This window comes from Argentina silus, assembly GCF_951799395.1.
Source record: "Argentina silus genome assembly, chromosome: 4".
NCBI lineage: Eukaryota > Metazoa > Chordata > Actinopteri > Argentiniformes > Argentinidae > Argentina > Argentina silus.
Genome location: NC_139658.1, coordinates 22735048 through 22741364, shown reverse-complemented (window position 1 = coordinate 22741364; position 6317 = coordinate 22735048). Strand labels below are relative to the sequence as shown.

General features: G+C 50.4%; 1 pseudogene across 1 annotated transcript in view; it reads left to right on the top strand.

The window, feature by feature from the left end:
• LOC310803578 (kazrin-like) overlaps window positions 1-6317 on the top strand; it is a 113234-nt pseudogene that overhangs the window by 104278 nt on the left and 2639 nt on the right. The window contains exons 6-9 of the transcript XR_014555090.1: window positions 2840-2976; window positions 4106-4276; window positions 5150-5330; window positions 5888-6049. The product of XR_014555090.1 is annotated as a kazrin-like (transcript). The remainder of the gene's footprint in view (window positions 1-2839; window positions 2977-4105; window positions 4277-5149; window positions 5331-5887; window positions 6050-6317) is intronic.

The window sequence follows — 6317 nt, the reverse complement described above, 5'->3', positions numbered from 1 at the left end:
ACCTCCCCACACACACATGCCGTACAGCAGGGGAGGCTGGTGGAGGTGGACATCGGAGGAGGGGCTCATTGTGATGCATTGAACAAGGAATGGAGGAACGGTAGCTTGTTTGATACCATTCCTCATTCCGTTCCATGCATTACTAGGAGCCCATCCTCCGGTTTCCACCTCCACCTCCAGCCTCCCCTGGTCCCCAACTGTCCTTACTGTGTCTAACTGCTGCCCTGCTAACTACTGGACACAGCTGCCCTGACCTCCACCGAGCCACAGCCACACAGGCCCCACATGTCTCTGTCATAACTCAATCAAATCCACTTGATCTTAGCAAGAGCCAATTACGCAACAGTCAACATTTTGATGAGTCAACCCCTTGAAATGCCATACTCCCCGCTCTGATCTGCCATCTCTGTGATCATCTCAGTCTGGTATGTCCCGTGTGTTTGCTCAGGGAAACACCCACATGATACGCTACCTACCGTGTGATGGATGGACATCTTATCGTTCTTATCTGCTGTTTCTGGTATCGTTCATGTTCTGTGAGGTGGTAGAAGGAGATAAGCGGACATGTCTGGGCCGTCCTGTTATACCGTCAGGAGTGAGTGGGATCTGTTCATCTCTCCCCCTCCCAGCTCCCTCCCTCTACCCTCCCCTCTGTTGCGTTTAGGTTGAGTTCAGGGCAGGCAGGTGGAGGTGGAGATCGGAGGACCGGGCTCAGTGTAATGCATGGAACGGATTATACAGTATACAAACACATCATTCTTTTTTTTTTTTTATATATTTTTTAGGGCATTTCTGCTTTATTGGGATAGAGACAGTAGAGATTGACAGGAAGGATGGGTGAGAGAGAGAGAGGAGGGATGACATGCAGGATATGTCGATGGCCGGAATCGAACCGGGGACCATGCGATGATATGGTATGCACCTTAGTGTGCTACGCCGCTGAGCGCCCCACAAACACATCATTGGTACCATTCCTCACGCCAGCCTCCCCTGGTAGAGCTCCATGAATGAAAGAACGAACACGAGCCTTGGGTTTTTGAAATGTACGCTGTTAGATTGGGGTGGAATGTTTTGTTGAGCGTGTGGTGAGGGAGATTGTCCTAGCATGGCCAAGTGTGGTTTCTCTTATGAACACTGTTATGAAAGCGGCCCCTCCCCCCCAACTTCCCACCCCCCAAAGCAATATTTTAGAGGGAAATATTGACTTGCTTGCTCAACTGTAAATGAGGTTAACAGAGACTATTCCCTATTCGCAGTGCCGTTAAAAAAATAACTTACTTATGCTTATTCTGTCATGCCCCCCCCCCACCCCCCCCATCCCCCCCCCCCCACCCACCCACCCTAGACTGCTTGTGTCGACAATACAGGGAGAACTGTTTGCATACTGTATACTGTAGGATTGCTCTAACTTAACTCTTTGAAAAAGACACTACTTTATCTCTTCTACCGTATATCTCTCTCCACCCTCCTCCTCCACCCCCCCCCCCTTCCCGCTGTCGTTCTCTCCACAGTCAGGAGAGTGACAGGTGGCAGATAGCGTGCTGCTCATAAATGCAGAGGTCTCTTGTGTAACTGTTGAAAAACAGGTTTGAATGTTGAGTGAGGTGGCTTGTGGCTAGGAACATGAACATTGGGAATGCCTAATGAGTGACTGAATGTGTCATGCTTGTGAAAACAACAGCTCCCCCCCCCCTATTCTTCTGTCCTAGAACTCATTTTCTAGAGGAGTTCAGGAATAAAACTGTTATCTTCAGTCAAGCTCTGCCCATTGAAGCTTCACTAGGCTTTTTTCCCTCCAAAAATGAGTTATTTTTTTAATAATGTTTCCTATGTGGCCAATTGCAGGCAGTCGTTGGTAAGATTAGTGAACATAATCCCCACACCCCGGCCTGCATGGTGACGTGTGTCGGATGAGTAAGTGCCACTCTTGACTGCCACTTATCTTCTGAGAAGATTACATCGTTTGCTCTGTGGTGCTTCTGTAGAAAAACAATCATTTTCGAGCTCCTCTTTGGGTTTCACAATTAAGGCACAGTGGCATCTAGTGGCAGTGTGGTGTAACTGCGCCTCGGACCCAGCCTTTGGTCAAAGGTACACGACACGACCGTATCTGTGACAGGGGGGAATGCATTACCTCACTTGTTATTATGACCTCATGCAGAATCAGAGCTTCAAACAGATAACAAGCCAAAGGTTGGTTGTATTTATTGATATACAGCAGGGGAGGCTGGTGGAGGTAGAAATCGGAGGACAGGCTCACTGTAATGCATCGAACGAACGTTCCATACATTACAATGAGGCCATCCTCCAATTTGTACCTCCACCAGCCTCCCCTGCTGTATATCAATAAATACAACCAACCTTTGGCTTGTTATCTGTTTGAAGCTCTGATTCTGCATGAGGTCACAATAACAAGCAGTGTTCCATGTTGAATATGTAAATCATACAGTGTGATTATATGACTTCATCCGTGTTGACTCTGTTTGCAGCGTTGAAGGCTGGTTGAGGTAGAAATCGGAGGACGGGCTCATTGTAATGCATGGAATGGAATGAGGAAAAATATCAAAGACCTCCTCATTCCATTCCATGTATTACAATGAGCCCGTCCTCCGATTTCTACCTCCACCTGCTGGGTTGCTGGGTCCGTGTGTGTCGTCCTTATCTGAGTGTGTGTGTGTGTGTGTGTGTGTGTGTGTGTGTGTGTGTGTGTGTGTGTGTGTGTGTGCGCGCCCGTGTGTGTGTGTGTGTGTGCGCGCCCGTGTGTGTGTGTGTGCGTGCGTTTGTGCGTGCGTGTGCGTGTGTGTGTGTGTGTGTGTGTGTGTGTGTGTGTCTGTCCCAGCTATGAAGTCGGACCGTAAGCGGCTGAAAGTAGAGAAGTCGGACCTGGTGAACCAGATGCAGCAGCTCTACACAACACTGGACAGCAGAGAGGAGCAGCTCCGGGACTTCATACGCAACTACGACCAGCACCGGAAGGTACACACACACACACACACACACACACACACACACACACACACACACACACACACACACACACACACATACACGCACACACACACACACAAACACACGCACGCGCGCATGTGCACACACACACATACACACCTACCAAGTCATTCCTAGATACCTACATACCAGTGGAGGCTGGTGGAGGTAGAAATCGGAGGACGGGCTCATTGTAATGCATTGAATGGAATAGGGAGTGGCATCAATCATGTGTGTTTGATTCCATTCCTATACCATTCCTCATTCCATTCCATGCATTACAATGAGCCCGTCCTCCAATTTCTACCTCCACCAGCCTCCCCTGCTAGATACCTACAGTACTCAAGTCAGACCAGCACTCCATGTATCAGTAATAACAAGTCAGACCAGCACTCCATGTATCAGTAATAACAAGTCTTGAGCAGCACTGAAAGGTTCCGATCCACATTGACTGGGACACAGTCTAATTGAGACATCCAGCTTCATTGATGGAACATTCATTGATTGACAGAGGCTGTGTTCTCTCTGAGAGTGAGGATTGACAGAGGCTGTGTTTCTCCAGGAGAGTGAGGTTTGATTGACAGAGGCTGTGTTTCTCCGGGAGAGTGAGGTTTGATTGACAGAGGCTGTGTTTCTCCAGGAGAGTGAGGTTTGATTGACAGAGGCTGTGTTTCTCCAGGAGAGTGAGGTTTGATTGACAGTGTGGCTGTGTTCTCTAGGAGAGTGAGGTTTGATTGACAGAGGCTGTGTTTCTCCAGGAGAGTGAGGTTTGATTGACAGTGTGGCTGTGTTCTCTAGGAGAGTGAGGATTGATTGACAGAGGCTGTGTTTCTCCAGGAGAGTGAGGTTTGATTGACAGAGGCTGTGTTTCTCCAGGAGAGTGAGGTTTGATTGACAGTGTGGCTGTGTTCTCTAGGAGAGTGAGGTTTGATTGACAGAGGCTGTGTTTCTCCAGGAGAGTGAGGTTTGATTGACAGAGGCTGTGTTTCTCTAGGAGAGTGAGGATTGATTGACAGTGTGTCTGTGTCTCTCCAGGAGAGTGAGGTTTGATTGACAGTGTGTCTGTGTCTCTCCAGGAGAGTGAGGTTTGATTGACAGTGTGTCTGTGTCTCTCCAGGAGAGTGAGGATGCGGTGAAGGCCCTGGCCAAGGAGAAGGACCTGCTGGAGAGGGAGAAGTGGGATCTGAGGAGGCAGACCAAAGAGGCCACAGAGCAGGCCTGCATCCTGCGCTCTCACATGGACATGAAGGAGAACAGGATCAAAGAGCTGGAGGCTGAGCTCACCATGGTGAGACACACACACACACACACACACACACACACACCGCACGTGCACACACACATTCTAATATGCTATCTAAACACAACTTTTGCCTGTACTGGAATTGATGCATTTTCTTGTGTGGTTGCAGAGTCCCTTAGAGGAGCAGTCTGTCTGAGATGGCCTCATTATTCTGTTCATGTCCTTAATCCCTCTCCTCTCTGCTCTCTGCCAGTCAACACCACACACACACACACACACACACACACACACACACACACACACACTCACACACACACACACTCACACACACACACACACTCACACACACACACACACACACACACACTCACACACACACACACACACACACTCACACACACAGCACTAGAGCAGCATATCTCTGTCAAGTGGCGCAGCCAGAGAATTATGCTAACCGTTGGGAGTGATCAGTCACATCTAATCCCTGACACATTTCAAGGCACTGGGGTGCTATTCCAGACATGCCCGTGTGCTGACAGTACTGCATGTCTATCTGTGTTCATGTCAGTGTATGTGTGTGCTCTCTTGCGTGTCTCTGTGTTAGCGTGTGCACCAGGGGAGGCCTGATAGAAAGGAGGCAGAAATCATTGTAATGCACGGAACGGAATGAGGAACGGTATCAAACACGTGTGCACGGAATGCAAGGCGTGCACGGAACGGAGCGCGTTTGATACCGTTCCTCAATCCGTTCCACGCATTCCAGCGAGCCCGTCATACGACGTCTACCTCCACCAGCCTCCCCTGATGCGCGCGACACACACACACACACACACACACACACACGTCTGTCTATGCCTACGTACAGTAGCCTCCGTCCACCACCTTAGTGGTCACAGCGTGCTGTATTGTGTCCCTCAGGCCAAGCAGTCCCTGGCCACCCTCACGAAGGACGTGCCGAAGCGCCACTCTCTGGCCATGCCCTCTGAGCCGGTGGTCAACGGTAGCCAGGAGTGGGTGATGCAGGCAGACCTGCCCCTCACGGCAGCCATCCGCCAGAGCCAACAGACCCTCTACCACGGACACACCAGCGACCGTCAGGGTAGGCTCACTCAGCATCTCTGTCTGGGTCCTTTTCGCAGTCTCTCGGTCTCTCTCAGAGTCTCTTGGTCTCTCTCAGAGTCTCTTGGTGTCTCTCAGAGTCTCTTGGTCTCTCTCAGAGTCTCTCGGTCTCTCTCAGAGTCTCTTGGTCTCTCTCAGAGTCTCTTGGTCTCTCTCAGAGTCTCTTGGTGTCTCTCAGAGTCTCTTGGTCTCTCTCAGAGTCTCTTGGTCTCTCTCAGAGTCTCTTGGTGTCTCTCAGAGTCTCTTGGTCTCTCTCAGAGTCTCTTGGTGTCTCTCTCAGAGTCTCTTGGTCTCTCTCAGAGTCTCTTGGTGTCTCTCTCAGAGTCTCTTGGTCTCTCAGAGTCTCTTGGTCTCTCCGAGTCTCTCTCTCTTTCAAGGGGGCTCTCGCTCGCTCTTTCACACACACACACACACACACACACACACACACATACAACACACATAGAGACATCTCAGTTTCTCAGCATTGACGAGACACTGATGTGTGTGTCTATGTGTGTGTGTGTGTGTGTGTGTGTGTGTGTGTGTGTTCTCCAGCTGTGGTGAGGGTCAGCCCCTGTCACTCCCGCCAACCCTCCATCATCTCGGACGCGTCGGCGGTGGATGGGGACCGCTCCTCCACCCCCAGCGACATCAACTCCCCCCGCCACCGGACCCACTCCCTCTGCAATGTAAGATCTGCCTGGCCCACCCGACCAAGTAATCACACCTCCACAACTCTCTATAAGTACTTTACTCCTCTGTCCTGTCCTGTCCTGTCCTGTCCTGTCTGGCTGTCTGTCGGTCTGTCGGTCTGTCTGTCGGTTGGTCAGTCTGTCGATTGGTCGGTCGGCCGGTCTGTCTGTCTGTCTGTCTGTCTGTCTGTCTGTCTGTCCTTATCGGTGACACTTTATTGGGATAGTCGATGGATAGCAAGTTGATGGACATCAATAGATGCTTCCTGGTTACAAGTCTACAGACGTGCAGT